This window comes from Erythrolamprus reginae, chromosome 10 (assembly GCF_031021105.1).
Source record: "Erythrolamprus reginae isolate rEryReg1 chromosome 10, rEryReg1.hap1, whole genome shotgun sequence".
Classification (NCBI taxonomy): domain Eukaryota; kingdom Metazoa; phylum Chordata; class Lepidosauria; order Squamata; family Dipsadidae; genus Erythrolamprus; species Erythrolamprus reginae.
The window spans coordinates 41,823,233-41,842,249 of record NC_091959.1 but is presented as its reverse complement, the minus strand read 5'-3'; the positions used below and the strand labels follow the sequence as shown (position 1 = coordinate 41,842,249).

The 19,017-nt window shown below is 42.1% G+C and overlaps 1 protein-coding gene and 1 non-coding gene across 2 annotated transcripts in view; both read left to right on the top strand.

Annotated features, from left to right (window-relative positions):
- HIC2 (HIC ZBTB transcriptional repressor 2) overlaps window positions 1–19,017 on the top strand; it is a 121,662-nt gene that overhangs the window by 28,321 nt on the left and 74,324 nt on the right. The window lies entirely within an intron of this gene.
- Window positions 12,346–12,509, top strand: LOC139173634 (U1 spliceosomal RNA). The gene has a single exon (XR_011560069.1). It is a non-coding gene; the product is annotated as a U1 spliceosomal RNA (small nuclear RNA).

The window sequence follows — 19,017 nt, the reverse complement described above, 5'->3', positions numbered from 1 at the left end:
TAACCACAATACCATGTTGTCTTTGAAGCACGATGCCTGCTTGCTTTTTTTCTGCTGTTGTGGCACTGGGTAATATTTTATGCTTGGGTGGAAAAGATGTCCCTCCAACTTATAATAACTCACCTGCCTGCCCGTTAGGAATTCTGGGATACACACTTCCTGCCCATTAGGAATTTTGGGATACCCACTTCCTGCCCATTAGGACTTCTGGGATACTCACCTGCCTGCCTGCTAGGAATTCTGGGATACCCACTTCCCACCTGCTAGGAATTCTGGGATACTCACCTGCCTGCCTGCTAGGAATTCTGGGATACCCACTTCCCACCTGCTAGGAATTCTGGGATACTCACCTGCCTGCCTGTTAGGAATTCTGAGATACTAATTTCCCGCCCATTAGGAATTCTGGGATATCCACTTCCCACCTGCTAGGAATTCTGGGATACCCACTTCCCACCACCTAGGAATTCTGGGATACTCACCTGCCTGCCCGCTAGGAATCCTGGGATACTCACCACCACCTGCCCATTAGGAATTCTAGGATACTCATCTCCTGCCGGCTAGGAATTCTGGGAGTGGAAGTTTTAAGACTTCAGAATTTAAGTTTGATTCGAGCTGACTGTGCCAAAATGAACAAGCATATTTGCTTCACAACAGTGGCAAGAAAAGACCCATCAAACGGGCCAAAATTCACTCCACAAAGGTCACACTGAGCAGAGGAAAATTTGGGATTTAATTGTGGCCCTAACTGTAGTAACCTAAGATAGGATGTAGGGTGTTTCTGCTGCTAGGTGAGCAGATAAATCGTTCTTGTACACCAGTGAGGGGACATTTGAAGTTTTCCAGAAGTTGCCGAGACCATCAAAACTTGAAAGATCTTTACTGGGAAAGTCCATCGTGAAGTTTCATATCTCATTTCCCCGGAAAAATAACTCAATATTAATACGTAAATATCTTTTAACTTTCCATCCAGTCATAAAACCTCCCTCAAATTTTATAATATCAGAATTATCTTTAAATTTCAAAGTCAAGCTATTGATTTCTTGCATGGTCCATAATTTTTTCTCAAAACTTCCCTTTTGGTTGGTACCCTATTCAATTTCCAGTTTTGTGCATACGTGATCGTTGCTGCCCTAACTATATGTATGATTAAATATATTTCTCCTTTATCAAAATTATCTGGTAAAATACCCAGAAGATAATATCTCTGGTTTTAATTCAATGGTCTATGTCAATTCGAACTGTGGATGCTTTCTTTGGCTTGTTTTCTGGGGCTCCTATCTTGGTTACCAGCTATCTGCAGAGGAAAAGAGATATTTTTTCCCCCAAATGCGGTAAATAAAAATTGCACAGGGCAGAAGGAGGTCATTTCCTCATTCTCTTCATATCCTTCTGCACTTTGGGGGTCATAGAGAAGGCATTGGCTCACATTGGAATGGCCCCAAGGATGCTGCATGAGAAAAATCAGTTTTGTTTTGTTTTTCTTTCCCTTGTCAAGTAATGCAATGTTGGGGAGGTCAGCAGGACCCAAGCAGCAGATCTAGAACTCCCAGTCTCCTGGTGATTGGCCCAAAGTCACCCAGCTGGATTTCCTAGCTAAGGTAGAACTGGAACTCACAGTCTCCTGGTGATTCGTCCAAAGTCACCCAGTCTGATTTCCTAGCTAAGGTAGAACTGGAACTCCCAGTCTCCTGGTGATTGGCCCAAAGTCACCCAGCTGGATTTCCTAGCTAAGGTAGAACTAGAACTCACTGTCTCCTGGTGATTGGTCCAAAGTCACCCAGCTGGATTTCCTAGCTAAGGCAGAACTGGAACTCACAGTCTCCTGGTGATTCGTCCAAAGTCACCCAGCTGGATTTCCTAGCTAAGGTAGAACTGGAACTCACAGTCTCCTGGTGATTGGTCCAAAGTCACCCAGTCCGATTTCCTAGCTAAAGTAGAACTGGAACTCACAGTCTCCTGGTGATTGGCCAAAAGTCACCCAGCTGGATTTCCTAGCTAAGGTAGAACTAGAACTCACAGTCTCCTGGTGATTGGTCCAAAGTCACCCAGTCTGATTTCCTAGCTAAGGTAGAACTAGAACTCACCGTCTCCTGGTGATTGGCCCAAAGTCACCCAGCTGGATTTCCTAGCTAAGGTAGAACTAGAACTCACCATCTCCTGGTGATTGGCCCAAAGTCACCCAGCTGGATTTCCTAGCTAAGGCAGAACTGGAACTCACAGTCTCCTGGTGATTGGCCTAAAGTCACCCAGCTGGATTTCCTAGCTAAGGTAGAACTGGAACTCACAGTCTCCTGGTGATTGGCCTAAAGTCACCCAGCTGGATTTCCTAGCTAAGGTAGAACTGGAACTCACAGTCTCCTGGTGATTGGCCAAAAGTCACCCAGCTGGATTTCCTAGCTAAGGTAGAACTAGAACTCCCAGTCTCCTGGTGATTGGTCCAAAGTCACCCAGTCTGATTTCCTAGCTAAAGTAGAACTGGAACTCACAGTCTCCTGGTGATTGGCCTAAAGTCACCCAGCTGGATTTCCTAGCTAAGGTAGAACTGGAACTCACAGTCTCCTGGTGATTGGCCTAAAGTCACCCAGCTGGATTTCCTAGTTAAGGTAGAACTGGAACTCCCAGTCTCCTGGTGATTGGTCCAAAGTCACCCAGTCCGATTTCCTAGCTAAAGTAGAACTGGAACTCACAGTCTCCTGGTGATTGGCCAAAAGTCACCCAGCTGGATTTCCTAGCTAAGGTAGAACTAGAACTCCCAGTCTCCTGGTGATTGGTCCAAAGTCACCCAGTCTGATTTCCTAGCTAAAGTAGAACTGGAACTCACAGTCTCCTGGTGATTGGCCTAAAGTCACCCAGCTGGATTTCCTAGTTAAGGTAGAACTGGAACTCCCAGTCTCCTGGTGATTGGCCTAAAGTCACCCAGCTGGATTTCCTAGCTAAGGCAGAACTGGAACTCACCGTCTCCTGGTGATTGGCCTAAAGTCACCCAGCTGGATTTCCTAGCTAAGGCAGAACTAGAACTCACAGTCTCCTGGTGATTGGCCCAAAGTCACCCAGCCAACTAAGGCTGGACTAGAACTCACTGTCTCCCGCTTTCGAGTCTGCCTCGTTAGCCACTAGGTCAAACTGCTTCTCTCTTTGTTCACTTCTTAAACAAATGGCTCACGGGCTCACCTTTGTATTAATTTCTCATTGGCACCTTGTTCAAGAAACCTTTTCTGTGTGTGTCTATTTGTCTGTGTTGGGCATCTTTTAAAACATGTCCGCTTACAATTGCTAATTGTGTCAGCCTGATAAATTGTTAGTGGAAATAAAACAGGATGGAATTAGCACCAAAGTGGGCGCCCTGGAATGGGAGAATTCATCAAGCGCATTTTTTTCCCCCCAATTAACTTTTGAAGCTAACTTCATTAAGGCCCCTTTTAGCAAGGAACTGTGGCTTCTGGGAGAGGAATAATTAGAAAAGGATCACACATGAAAGGCAACTTAAATTGCACGATAGGCTTTTCTTGCGCCGTGCAACAAGATTTAAAGTTTGCTTACGTTTTGGATTTTTATTTTTTCTTCCTTCGCCGTTTGAAGCCACTTCCCTTTCAAACTTGAGCATTTTTTAAAAAGCGACTTTTCAGGATTTAGCGGTTTAAGTCACTTGTGGAAGAAGACAGTAGAGAAAAAAATAATTTGGTCCATACACACCCTTGCTTGAGAAAGCCTTCCCGAAATAATAAAAACTCTTAGTTCGCAAAACCGGTCACAATTCAAAGTGTCCGGTCACAATTCAAAGTGTTGGTTATGACCTATAAAGCCCTTCGTGGCATCGGACCAGAATATCTCCGGGACCGCCTTCTGCCGCACGAATCCCAGCAGCCGGTTAGGTCCCACAGAGTGAGTCTTCTCCGGGTCCCGTCGACTAAACAATGTCGTTTGGCGGGGGTCAGGAGAAGAGCCTTCTCTGTGGCGGCCCCGACCCTCTGGAACCAGCTCCCCCCAGATATCAGAGTTGCCCCCACCCTCCTTGCCTTTCGCAAGCTCCTAAAAACCCACCTCTGTCGTCAGGCATGGGGGAATTGAAATTTTCCCTTCCCCCCTAGGCTTATAGAATTTATACATGGTATGCTTGTATGTTTGATTGGTTCTTTAAATTGGGGGTTTTAAGATTATTTTTAATATTAGATTTGTTCACATTGTCTTTTTTATTGTTGTTAGCCACCTCGAGTCTTCGGAGAGGGGCGGCATACAAATCTAATAAATACAAATACAAATACAAAATACCACGTGGAGAAAAAGAGGGATTTTTTCTCTCTCTATGTAGCGATGGCTATTAACGGGCTTCTATTTCTATGTTTTCATGTAGAATTATCTGCAAAATTCAATGCTTGTAGAAGAGAAGAACCATACTTGAAAATGTTACCTTTTTTTTTAAGTTAAACTTGGTGTTGTGTTTAATGCTGGCTTAGAAACCAGGAATCTGTGAGTTCTGCTTCAGGCATGAAACATAGAAACATAGAAGATTGACGGCAGAAAAAGACCTCATGGCCCATCTAGTCTGCCCTTATACTATTTCCTGTATTTTATCTTAGGATGGATATATGTTTATCCCAGGCATGTTTAAATTCAGTTACTGTGGATTTACCAACCACGTCTGCTGGAAGTTTGTTCCAAGCATCTACGACTCTTTCGGTAAAATAATATTTTCTCACTATGCTTCTGATTTCCCCCCCCCAGCTAATTTCAGATTGTGCCCCCTTGTTCTTGTGTTCACTTTCCTATTAAAAAACACTTCCCTCCTGAACCTTATTTAACCCTTTGACATATTTAAATGTTTCGATCATGTCCCCACTTTCCCTTATGTCCTTCAGACAATACAGATGAAGTTCATGAAGTCTTTCCTGATAAGTTCTATGCTTAAGACTTTCCACCATTTTTGCAGCCCGTCTTTGAACCTGTTCAGTTTGATCCATCTCTTTTTGTAGGTGAGGTCTCCAGAACTGAACACAGTATTTCAAATGTGGTCTCACTAGCGCTCTATACAGCGGGATCACAATCTCCCTCTTCCTGCTTGTTATACCTCTAGCTATGCAACCAAGCATCCTACTTGTTTTTCCTACCGCCCGACCACACTACTGACCCATTTTGAGACTGTCAGAAATCACGACCCCTAAATCCTTCTCTTCTGAAGTTTTTGCTAACACAGAACTGCCAATACAATACTCAGATTGAGGATTCCTTTTCCCCAAGTGCATTATTTTACATTTGGAAACATTAAACTGCAGTTTCGATTGCTTTGACCATTTATCTAGTAAAGCTAAATCATTTACCATATTACAGACGCCTCCAGGAATATCAACCCTATTGTACACTTTAGAGTCATCGGCAAATAGGCAAACCTTCCCTACCAAACCTTCCCCTATGTCACTCACAACCATATTAAAAAGAATAGGACCCAGAACAGACCCTTGTGGCACACCGCTTGTAACCTGTCTCTGGTCAGAATATTCGCCATTAACAATAACTCTCTGATGTCTATGCTTCAGCCAGCTGCAAATCCACTGAACTATCCAGGGATTAAGTCCAATCTTCACTAATTTATCTATCAGCTCTTTATGTGGAACCGTAAGAAAAGCATTATTTGAATTCTCAGAAGCGCGTGTGTAAATTTTGCGTTTCTTCAGACAGATAGCGTAGCTGCAGCTGTGTTTCGAAATGGCATCTGTAAGTGATGTATGTTACAAGCACTGTGTCGTCATTGAATTTCTCACTGCGGAGAAAGAAACTGTTGGGAACATTCACAAACGTTTGTGTATAGTTTATGGAGAATCTGCAGTCGACAGAAGTACGGTTAGTCGCTGGGCACAGAGGGTGAGGCCATTAGAAGACGAAAATGGCTTTGTGACCAGAACAAGGAGTGGTACCGACAGGGCATACATGCCCTTGGGTCTCGCTGGAGGAAGGCCACAGAACGGGACGGAGATTACATGGGAAAATAGGGAACGTGGAAGAAACATCATTCTTTCGTGTGTGTAAGTGTCATTGTGTTCAATAAATAATTGTTGAAGAAAAAAAATGTGCATTATATTCTGGGCGACATATGGAATCTTTGTTAGTTATATGATACAGATTAGTATTTTTGTTTGTTATATGATACAGAATGAATTTAAACACGCCTGGGATAAACATATATCCATCCTGCCGCACGAATCCCAGCGACCAGTTAGGTCCCACAGAGTGGGCCTTCTCCGAGCCCCGTCAACTAAACAATGTCATTTGGCGGGACCCAGGGGAAGAGCCTTCTCTGTGGCGGCCCTGGCCCTCTGGAACCAGCTCCCCCCAGAGATTAGAATTGCCCCCTCCCTCCTCGCCTTTCGTAAGCTCCTTAAAACCACCTCTGTCGTCAGGCATGGGGGAACTGAGATATTCTTTCCCCCTAGGCCTTATACAATTTATGCATGGTATGTTTGTATGTATGTTTGGCTTTATAATAAGGGTTTTTTAGTTGTTTTAGTATTGGATTGTTACATGCTGGTTTTATCATTGTTGTTAGCCGGCCCGAGTCCACGGAGAGGGGCGGAATACAAATCCAATAAGTAAGTAAGTAAGTAAGTAAGTAAGTAAGTAAGTAAGTAAGTAAGTAAGTCAATCAATCAATCAATCAATCAATCAATCCTAAGATAAAATACAGGAGCTAAGCTAGGGCAACGGCTCATGTGCCAGCATATACGGCTCTGCGTGCCACCTGTAGTACCCGTGCCATAGGTTCGTCATCACTACTATAAGGTCTCTCGCTTGAGTAAAGGGTTGACTAGATCAGTGTTTCCCAACCTTGGCCACTTGAAGATATTTGGACTTCAACTCCCAGAATTCCCCAGCCAGCGAATGCTGGCTGGGGAATTCTGGGAGTTGAAGTCCAGATATCTTCAAGTATCCAAGGTTGGGAAACACTGGACTAGATGACCTCCAAAGGCCTTCCAATTCTTTTGTTTTTTATATTTTGGTTACAGTATTCCAGTTTCCTTGTGTTGCTTTCTCAGATGAAAAATGGGCATCTAACCAGATGGTGTGGTGGTTTTTTTCTTCTTCTTTGCTGTGTGTTCCTCTTGCTGGCAACTGAAATGTTTTTTGGCGTTACTCAAGGCTGTTTGTTGGAAGGAGGTTGGTATAGTGGGGAAACATCCTGAAACTCTGGATAGTTGGGAACTGGGTGGGTAAGATAAAGGTGAACTCAGCTCTCTTCTCCGGCCAAGAGTCACCAGGGTTTTTTTTTTTGGAAAGATAGGCATTTTGCTGAAGGAGCAGAAGCCAACATTACAGGCTTATCAGTCAGGACAAACAAGGGCAGGGCTGCTTCCCAAATCCGTCTCCTGTCCATTTTTATCTGGGATCTTCTTGTGTGTGGAGGCCAGGAGAGAATGAGAGAGAGAGAGAGACAGAGAGAGAAAGAAAGAAAGAAAGAAAAAGAGAAAGAAAGGAAGGAAGAAAAAAGAATGAAAGAAAGAGAGAGAGAGAAAGAGAGAATGAGAGAGAAAGGAAGGAAGGAAGAAAGAAAAAGAAAGAGAGAAAGAAAAAAAAGAATGAAAGAGAAAGAAAGAAAGAAAGAAAGAGAGAGAGAGAGAGAGAAAGAGAAACAGAGAAATAAAGAATGAAGGAAAGAGAAAAAGAAAGAAAAAGTGAAAGAAAGACAAAGAAAGAAAGAGAAAAAGAGAGAGAAAGAGAGAAAGAGAGAATATGAGAAAGAAAGAAAGAAAGGGAGAGAATGAGAGAGAAAGAAAGAGGAAGAAAGAAAGAAAAAGAAAGAAAGAAAAAAAGAAAGAAAGAGAAAGAAAGGGAGAGAGAAAGAGAAAGAGAGAGAAATAAAGAATGAAGGAAAGAGAGAAAAAGAAAGAAAAAGTGAAAGAAAGACAAAGAAAGAAAGAAAGAGAAAAAAAAGAGAGAAAGAGAGAATATGAGAGAGAAAGAAAGGAAGAAAGAAAAAAAGAAAGAAAGGGAGAGAGAAAGGGAGAAAGAAAGGGAGAGAGAAAGAGAGAAAGAAAGAGAAAGAAAGGAAGGAAGAAAGAAAAAGAATGAAAGAGAAAGAAAGAAAGGGAGAGAGAAAGAGAAAGAGAAAGAAAGAAAGAATGAAGGAAAGAGAGAAAAAGAAAGAAAAAGTGAAAGAAAGACAAAGAAAGAAAGAAAAAGAGAGAGAAAGAGAGAATATGAGAGAGAAAGAAAGGAAGAAAGAAAAAGAAAGAAAGGAAGAGAAAGAGAGAAAGAGAAAGAAAGAATGAAGGAAAGAGAAAAAGAAAGAATAAGTGAAAGAAAGACAAAGAAAGAAAAAGAAAGAAGACAACCTTGGTTCTTTAAAAATAACCCCTACCTATTAGGTTATAATAAAGTGTTTTTTCCATTGTCAGTCTTATCAACAATGCTGGCCGTTTCAAGTGGGATTCAACTCGGATAATTATTTTACAGTTGTGGAAAAATATTAAATATGATTTTGCAGCAGCAGATATTTAAGGGGTTGGGGTTTTTGGGGGGGTGTCAATGTTTAGTTTGGCTGCTGACCGGCAAAAGAGTGGCATAAAAGAACTTGCCAGCATTTTCCAAGAGTCATTTGAATTATTATTTTCTTTTCCTAGAAGTATTATCTTTCTCCCGTTTATGCTATTTCATCTGGTTTAGCTTTCAATCTCTGGATTGTAATTTTATTTTGCAGTAGAAATAGTCCACAACGTAGGGCCATTTGAAACATTAAAATACACACATTAGATGATACAGTATAAACGAAACCATATAAATCTAATAAACAAACAAACAAAACAGTGAAACATACAAAAACACAAATTTTGTAACACTCTTTACAGTCAATTGCAATCAGGTCACATTTCCATATATACACAAGCATATTAAACACTATTTCTTTTACAGTTTTCATCTATTTGGCTATTCATTAATGTTATCTATTATCATATAAATCATTTATTTTCCTTATGTATCCGTATTTATGTATTCATTCTTCAATTAAAAAGTTCATTTTCCTCTGCCCTCATAGTTGTAACTATGTACATCCTCTTTTCTCTCTGTTTTCTTTCTTTCTATCAATTTGTAAAACATATTCCAAACCTCAAAGTACAGTGATACCTTGTCTTACAAACTGAATTGGTTCCGGGACGAGGTTCTTAAGGTGAAAAGTTTGTAAGACGAAACAATGTTTCTCATAGGAATCAATGGAAAAGCGATTAATGTGTGCAAGCCCAAAATTCACCCCTTTTGCCATCCGAAGCACCCGTTTTTGTGCTGTTGGGATTCCCCTGTGGCTCCCCTCCATGGGAAACCCCACCTCCGGACTTCCATGTTTTTGTGATGCTGCAGGGGAATCCAAGCATCGCAAAAACGAGTGCTTTGCTGGCAACGGAAGTCCGGAGGCGGGGTTTCCCAGCGAAGGGAGCATCAGTGAAATAGCAGCATCGCAAAAACACCAAAGTCCTCAAAACCCCACCTCCGGACCTCTGTGATTTTGCGATGCTGCGATTTCACTGAGGCTCCCCTCACTTGGAAACCCCACCTCCAGACTTCTGTTGCCAGCGAAGTGCCCATTTTTATGCTGCTGGGATTCCCCTGCTGGGATTCCCCTGCAGCATCACAAAAACACGGAAGTCCGGAGGTGGGGTTTCCCATGGAGGGGAGCCTCAGGGGAATCCCAGGAGCAAAAACGGGTGCTTCGCTGGCAACGGAAGTCCGGAGGCGGGGCATCCCAGAGGCGTCGGTGGGTTTGTAAGGTGAAAATAGTTTGTAAGAAAAGGCAAAAAAATCTTAAACCCCGGGTTTGTATCTCGAAAAGTTTGTATGACAAGGCGTTTGTAAGATGAGGTATCACTGTATTCTGAGTCTTCTTTTTGATGTGCTGTATTTTTCGGAGTATAAGATGCATCTTTTTTCCTCCCTAAAAGAGACTGAAAATTCAGGTGCATCTTATACTCTGAATGTAGCTTTCCCCTCCCCCAGCCCTTACCAGGTGCTAACAATGTTCCCAGCTCTTACCTGCTTGCAAGTTCTTTCATTGTTACTCTCTGCTAAGAATGTTTTCCAAGCCCTAAGTCTTTGCAGGTTTTTTTTCCATTGCTCTACTTGCTCTGAAGGTTTCTTTCCAGGTGTTAATGATGTTCCCAGCTCTTACCTGCTTGCAAGTTCTTTCATTGTTACTCTCTGCTAAGAATGTTTTCCAAGCCCTAAGTCTTTGCAGGGTTTTTTTCCATTGCTCTACTTGCTCTGAAGGTTTCTTTCCAGGTGTTAATGATGTTCCCAGCTCTTACTGGCTTGCAAGCTCTTTCATTGTTACTCTCTCCGAATAAAGTTTTGCTCAAGCCCTAAACAGGAAATAAAATAACGTGCTCTGCACATTCTAGTATTTTCCTAATAATAACCTTGCCATCTGGTACATCACCCTGTTTCCAGTGTTGTGCTAACAATATTCTTAACTATTAATAAGAACATAAGAAGAGCTCTGCTGAATCAGGCCAAAGCCCATCGAGTCCAGCATTCTGTGTCACACAGTGGCCCACCAATTGTCCATAGGGATCTTGAGCAGAAAGAGAAGGCAAAACCCTCCCTTTCCCTTGACTCCAAACAAATGGTACTCAAGGGAATCCTGCCTGCCTCAACCAACATAGAGGCGGCACATGGACATCCGTTTCAATAACCACCTATGATACACTTGGCAGGGACCGCCTTCTGCTGCACGAATCCCAGCGACCGGTTAGGTCCCACAGAGTGGGTCTTCTCCGGGTCCCGTCAACTAAACAATGCCGCTTGGCGGGACCCAAGGGAAGAGCCTTCTCTGTGGCGGCCCCGGCCCTCTGGAACCAATTGGGGTTTTTAAATTAACTTAAATATTAAATTTGTTTACATTGTATTATTATTGCTGTGAGCCGCCCCGAGTCTGCGGAGAGGGGCGGCATACAAATCTGATAAATAAATAAATAAATAAATAAATAAATAAATAAATAACTCCCCCCAGAGATTAGAATTGCCCCCACCCTCCTTGCCTTTCGTAAGCTCCTTAAAACCCACCTCTGCCGCCAGGCATGGGGGAATTGAGATGCTCTTTCCCCCTGGGCCTTTACAATTTCATGTGTGGTATGTCTGTATGTATGTTTGGTTTTTTATATTAATGGGTTTTTTGATCATTTTTAGTATTTATTGGATCATTATTGTACATTGTTTTATTACTGTTGTTAGCCGCCCCGAGTCTCCGGAGAGGGGCGGCATACAAATCCAATCTATCAATCAATCAATCAATCCATGAATCTGTCCAATCCTGCCTTGAAGCTCTCCAGGCTGACAGCTGTCACAACCTCTTCTGGAAGGGAATTCCATAAACCAAGGACCCTCTGGGTGAAGAAATATTTCCCTGGATTTGTCCTCACTTTCTTACCTATGAGCTTTAGGGAGGGCTCCCTTGTCCTAGTATTGTGTGATAGAGAAAAGATTTTTTCTCTATCCACCTTTTCTATCCCGTGCATGATTTTATACACTTCGATCAAGTCACCCCTTAAACGCCGTCTTTCAAGGCTGAAGAGACCAAGGCGTTGCAACCTGGTATCATAAGGGAGGGGCTCCATAATATATATAGGGGATGATGGTCCAATGTTTTCTTTCAAGTTTTTCGTTGAATATTCCTAGTAAAAATGTTTCTGGTTTCATGTTTATTTTGTCTTCTATTATTGCTTCCAGGCATTTATGTATCTATGGGACCGCCTTCTGCCACACAAATCCCAGCGGCCGATTAGGTCGCACAGAGTTGACCTTCTCCAGGACCCATCGACTAAACAATGTCGTCTGGTGGGACCTAGGGGAAGAGCCTTCTCTGTGGCGGCCCCAGCCCTCTGGAATCAACTCCCCCCTGAGATTCAAATTGCTCCCACCGTCCTTGCCTTCCGCAAGATGTTGAAGACCCATCTATGCCATCAAGCATGGGGGGATTAATTCCCCCTCCCCATACCTTTTCTTGGTGTGACTTTTTTAGAATTGCTAGTTTTTAACAATACGGGTTTTTTTAATATAGTTTATATTGGATTTGTATTCTATGGCATTTTATTGTTGCTGTGAGCCGCTCCGAGTCCTCGGACAGGGGCGGCATACAAATCTAATAAATTATTATTATTAATTATTATTATTGATCCAGTTTTTTAACAAAAAATATTGGCAACTTCTGTTCCATTGATTGGTTGTTTGTCAGAACATTTATCCTTATTTCTAGTTTCAGTTTGCACCCTTTATTCCTTGTCTGGCCTTCAGGTGCCTTGGAAAATAGCTTGACCCCCCTCCTCTCTGTGGCAGCCCCTCAAATATTGCAAGACTGCTATCCTGTCTTACTTACTTACCTGGCAGGGGAGATACCTTGATCATGAAGGAGGTTTTCCCAGGGTGAGGCTCATCCATTGCACTCCGGGTGTGCTGACCCCTGCGATTTCCCCAAATGCGGGAAACTCGACTGCATAATTTGTGGTAGTGGGGTACTGCGTTCGCGCTTTCCCCTGATTTTTAAACAAATAATTCCCTCAAAACTGTCAGACTTTCTACTAAATCTGCACTTCTATTCTACTAGTTTTTCTCATCATTCCTATCACCCATTTCCTCCCATGTTGACTGTATGACTGTAACTTGTTGCGTATATCCTAAGATTTTTATTAATATTGCTTCTTCATTGCTTATTTGACCCCTATGACAATCATTAAGTGTTGTATCACATGATTCTTGACAAATGTATATTTTATTTTATGTACGCTGAGAGCATATGCACCAAGACAAATTCCTTGTGTGTCCAATCACACTTGGCCAATAAAAAATTCTATTCTATTCTATTCTATTCTGTCTCCCCTGGTCCTTCTCTTCACTTGATTAGCCAGGCCCAGTTCCTGTAATTTTGCCCTTTAAAAAAAAAGAAAAGAAATTGTGCCCTCCCCTTCCGTCTGTCCTTTTTAACTAACAGGTCCTAAATTCTTGACATCTTATAAAGGGGAAATTCCCTCTGTGCTTTTCTTGTTATGCCCCAGTTCACCAAAGCGACAGAAAAAACATTTCACATCCGCATAAAAATACCAGATGGCATTATGCAAAAGCAGCAATTTTGCTCAGTGGTTCGTTTTTTCAGTTTTGGGGTTGTTTTACTGGTCATGTTTTGCAGGACCCAGGTAGTCCTCAACTTACGACCGTTACAATGGTCACAGCATTCTTCCGAGTCTTCAGAGAAGGGCGGCATACAAATCTAATAAATAATAATAATAATAACAATTCCCACTGTCCCCTGATCAAAATTTGGAGTCTTTGCAACGGGCATGTTCGGTGTTTATAACCGGAGACACGCAGTTTATTTTTTAAAAAGCTTTTCGAGTAAATTTTGAGCTTGCAGAAGGACCATTTATTCCTCTCCATGCTTTTTATATTCTCTGAAACCAAATAGCGTTTTGGGGAGAGGAATGAAATTTGGAAAAATTAGCTGTTGAGAAAAATTACTTGCTAAGTTTGAGATATATTAATAGCTAGAAAAATAGAGGCGACCAGGGTTAGTGGGTGGACTAAATTGCTGCATGGGCTGAAATTTCCATGCTTTTATTTTGTTTGTTTGCAAAACAGAACTGCATGACTTCGACTTAACAACAGTTAGTTATAATGGTGCTGGAAAAAAACTGACTGATGACAATTTTTCACGGTTACAACCAATGCAACATCATAATTGCAAAATTTGGAGGCTTGGCAGTTGACTCTTCACTTAACAACTTAGTAACTCAACAACGGCAGTGATATGGTTGTTAGTGGCAAGAGATGTTGTAAAACAAGGCATAATTCACGTTAGCAAATGTTTTCGCTTAGCAAACAGAAATTTTGGGCTCGGTTGTGGTTGTATGTTGAGGGCTTACCCAGGGGTGGGTTCTGACTTGCCTCGCTGCTGGGTCAGACACATAGAAACATAGAAGATTGACGGCAGAAAAAGACCTCATGGTCCATCTACTCTGCCCTTATGCTATTTCCTGTATTTTATCTTAGGATGGATCTATGTTTATCCCAGGCATGTTTCAATTCAGATAATGTGGATTTACCAACCACGTCTGCTGGAAGTTTGTTCCAAGCATCTACTACTCTTTCAGTCAAATAATATTTTCTCATGTGGCTTCCGATCTTTCCCCCAACTCACCACAGATTGTGGCCCCTTGTTCTTAGGTTCACTTTCCTTTTAAAAACACTTCCCTCCTGAACCTTATTTAACCCTTTCACATATTTAAATGTTTTGATCATGTCCCCCCTTTCCCTTCTATCCTCCAGATGGAGTTCATTAAGTCTTTCCTGATACGTTTTATGCTTAAGACCTTCCAACATTTTTGTAGCCCATCTTTGGACCCGTTCAATTTGATCCATATCTTTTTGTAGGTGAGGTCTCCAAGAACTGGACACAGTATTCCAAATGGGATCTCACCAGCGCTCTATACAGCGGGATCACAATCTCCCTTTTCCTGCTTGTTATACCTCTAGCTATGCAGCCAAGCATCCTACTTGCTTTCCCTACTGCCCGGACTGCACTGTTCACCCATTTTGAGACTGTCAGAAATCACGACCCCTAAATGCTCTTATATAGCATCTTCAGAGCCATGTTTACACTGGTGCTTCTATTTTTAAGGCCTTTTGTGCCAGTTGAAGATGTGCTAGGACAGTGATGGTGAACCAATGACACGGGCGCCCCAGGTGGCACATGGAGCCATATCTGCTCTTGCCCTAGTTCATCTCCAGTGTTCATGTGTGTGCCAGCCAGCTGATTTTAAGCTCACATAGAGGCTCTGGAGGGCATATTTAGCTTCCCGAGAGTCTCTGGGAGGACGGGAGAGGGTGTTTTTACCCTCCCTGGCTCCAGGGAAGCCTTTGGAGCCTGGAGAAGGCGAAACACTTACTGGGCCCACCAGAAGTTGGGAAACAGGCCGTTTCCGTCCTCCAGAGGGCCCCCGGGGGGCAGGAGAAGCTATTTTTGCCCTCCGCAGGCATTGAGTTATGAGTATGGGCACTCAGGCATGCGCGGTTGAAAAAGGTTCACCATCACTGTGCCAGGATGACCTGGTAATTGCGGGAGAACAGATGGGTTGGTAACCTTTTTTGGGAAAATTTTGGAACTTTTTCTTTTCTTTTGGAATGATTAAACATCCGGTTTGAAAAGTGGGTAGCAGCCGAATTCAAAGTAAATATTTGAAATGGTTTCCCGTTCATGAAAGAAAACCAAACAGATGTACATTTCTGGCAATAAAATGTGTTTATGTTGTTGGCTTTGCCTTATGACATGCTTTTTAAAAAAAAAACAAAAACAAAAATTCTCAAGCTTATTCTTGCATTTTATTCCCATCTGGCACTTAAGCTTTTAGAAGCAAAATCTATCATACTTCTGATCTTCCCTTTTTTTTAAACTCTCACAACAGCCCTGCAAGGTAGATTAAGATGAGAAATAACAATTCCTGGCTACAAGGAATCTTCGATTTACAATCATTCCTTTACGTTAATCATTCGAAGTTATTGCGGCACTGAAAAAGGTGACTTGTAACCAGTCCTTAATTAATTGATTGATTGATTGATTGATTAATATTTACATCCTGCCCATCTTCTTGCGGACTCAGGACAGAGAGGTGCACTGGAAAAAAGTGATTGATGACCATTACACTTACAACATGACATCCCCACAGTCACGTGATCAAAATTTGAATGCTTGGCAGCTGGCATGTACTGATGACAGTTTTGCAATCACGATCGCCAGTTGCAACCTTTCTAGTCGCCTTCCAACAAGCAAAGTTAAATGTTGGGAAACTGGATCGGCTTAATGAGTGTAATTTGCTTAACGAGGGCAGTTGTTCCATCTTGGCAGATAAGGTCCTAAAAATGGGTTTGACTCACTTAAGAAACCACCTCGCTTACCGATAGAGGTTTGGGCCCCAATTGTGGACGTAAGTTGAAGCCTACATGACCTTCAATATTGAGAAGAAGGCTCTCAGTCCTATCACCATTAAATTAGAGATTAACAAAGCTGGAAGGGACTTTATTTATTTATTCATTCATTCATTCATTCATTCATTCATTTATTTTATTTATTTATTGGATTTGTATGCCGCCCCTCTCCGTGGACTCGGGGCGACTAACAACAGTGATAAAAACAGCATGTAACAATCCAATACTAAAACAACTAAAACCCCTTATTTATAAAACCAAACATACATACGAACATACCATGCATAAATTGTAGAGGCCTAGGGGAAAAGAATATCTCAGTTCCCCCATACCTGACGGCAGAGGTGGGTTTTAAGTAGCTTGCGAAAGGCAAGGAGGGTGGGGGCAATTCTAATCTCTGGGGGGAGCTGGTTCCAGAGGGCCGGGGCTGCCACAGAGAAGGCTCTTCTCCTGGGTCCCGCCAAACGACATTGTTGACGGGACTCAGAGAAGGCCCACTCTGTGGGACCTAACTGGTTGCTGGGATTTGTGTGGCATCTAGTCCAAACCCCCCACCGCTCAAGCAGGAAACTCTATACCAATGATGTCAAACCTTTTTTGGTTCACGTGCCAAAAGGGGTGTGGGTGGATGTGGTAGCATCCACGCATGTAGGCCTTTCTGTAGGTGAAAAAAATACCCCAATGGGCAAACTGGAAGTTCAGGGAAACACACTTCCGGTTTACCGTTGTGCTGTTTTTTGCACTTGGGAGGGTTCACTTAAGCTTCCTGAAGCCCCGGAGTGCAAAAAACAGCACTACGGGCAAACGGGAAGTTTGGAAAATGCACTTCCGGTTTGCCCGTGTGCTGTTTTTTGCTCTCCGAGGCTTCAGGAAGTTTCTGTGAACCCTCCTAAGTGCAAAAAACAGCACAACGGGCAAACAGGAAGTTCAGAAAATGCACTTCCGGTTTGCCCGTGTGCTGTTTTTTGCTCTCCGAGGCTTCAGGAAGTTTCTGTGAACCCTCCTAAGTGCAAAAAACAGCACAACGGGCAAACAGGAAGTTCAGAAAATGCACTTCCGGTTTGCCCGTGTGCTGTTTTTTGCTCTCCGAGGCTTCAGGAAGTTTCTGTGAACCCTCCTAAGTGCAAAAAACAGCACAACGGGCAAACAGGAAGTTCAGAAAATGCACTTCCGGTTTGCCCGTGTGCTGTTTTTTGCTCTCCGAGGCTTCAGGAAGTTTCTGTGAACCCTCCTAAGTGCAAAAAACAGCACAACGGGCAAACAGGAAGTTCAGAAAATGCACTTCCGGTTTGCCCGATGTGCTTTTTTTTGCACTCCGGGGCTTCAGGAAGCTTTCGTGAACCCTCCGGAGTGCAAAAAACAGCAGAACGGCAAAATGGAAGTGAAGTTTTCCAAACTTCTGGTTTGTCTGTTGGGGGATTTTTTTTGCCTCTTGGGGCTTCCCTGAAGCGTCCGGAGGACGAAACAGCCTTTCCCAAGGATGGGAATGCACATTGGAGCTGAAATATGGCATGCCCTCCGATATGGCTCCGCGTATCACCTGTGCAGGTGTGCCATAGTAGGTTCGCTATCATGGCTCTATACTATTCCAAAGAAATAACTGTCCAGTTTATTTATTTATTTATCTATCTATCTATCTATCTATCTATCTATCTATCTATCTATCTATCTATCTATCTATCTATCTATCTACTCTATCTATCTATCTATCTATCTATCTATCTATCTATCTATCTATCTACTCTATCTATCTATCTATCTATCTATCTACACTATCTATCTATCTATCTATCTATCTATCTATCTATCTACATTATCTATCTACTCTATCTATCTATCTATCTATCTATCTATCTATCTACACTATCTATCTATCTATCTATCTATCTACACTATCTATCTATATCTATCTATCTATCTATCTATCTATCTACACTATCTATCTATCTACTCTATCTATCTATCTATCTATCTATCTATCTACTCTATCTATCTATCTATCTATCTATCTACACTATCTATCTATCTATCTATCTATCTACACTATCTATCTATATCTATCTATCTACACTATCTATCTATCTACTCTATCTATCTATCTATCTATCTATCTATCTACACTATCTATCTATCTATCTATCTATCTATCTATCTACACTATCTATATCTATCTATCTATCTATCTATCTATCTATCTATCTATCTAACTACACTATCTATCTGTCTATCTGTCTATCTGTCTATCTATCTATCTATTAGATTTGTATGCCGCCCCTCTCCGTAGATTCGGGGCGGCTCACAATACAATAAAACAGTTCATGACAAATCTAATAATTTACTATTTAAAATATTTAAAAAACCCCATTATTAAGCAAACATACATACATACATACCATACATAAATTGTATAGGCCCGGGGGAGATACCTCAGTTCCCCCATGCCTGACGACAAAGGTGGGTTTTAAGGAGTTTATGAAAGGCAAGGAGGGTAGGGGCAGTTCTAATCTCTGGGGGGGAGCTGGTTCCAGAGAGTCGGGGCCGCCACAGAGAAGGCTCTTCCCCTGGGGCCCGCCATCCGACATTGTTTAGTTGACGGGACCCGGAGAAGGCCCAAATCGGTCGCTGGGATTCGTGCGGCAGAAGGTGGTCTCGGAGATATTCTGGTCCTTCTAAAGCCTTGAGTTTTGGATTTTGGATAATAATTACATTATTGGGCCAATTACATTAGCAAATTAATGTGGAATAGTTATCTGGAATGAACAATAGAACAGCTTAATCGTACATTGTAAAGAGTGTGCATACATTTCATTTAGAAAAGGAACTGAATTTTCAGGTAAGAGTTTTTAGACAAAACAAATCAAGGAAGATTGATTGAATTTCTCAGTCGTCTTCTTCCTTGTCTATTAATTTTTTTAAAAAAAAAAGTCTTCAAGGATTATTCAGTGAGTTAAGTTGCCTCATTCCTCTTCTGGATTTTTTTTTTGCTTCTCTCATCCCCTCTGGGCGTAAAGTATCCATTATATTTAATAAAACACCAGGTGTTGGAAATGCAGAGAGATTTTTCTTTTC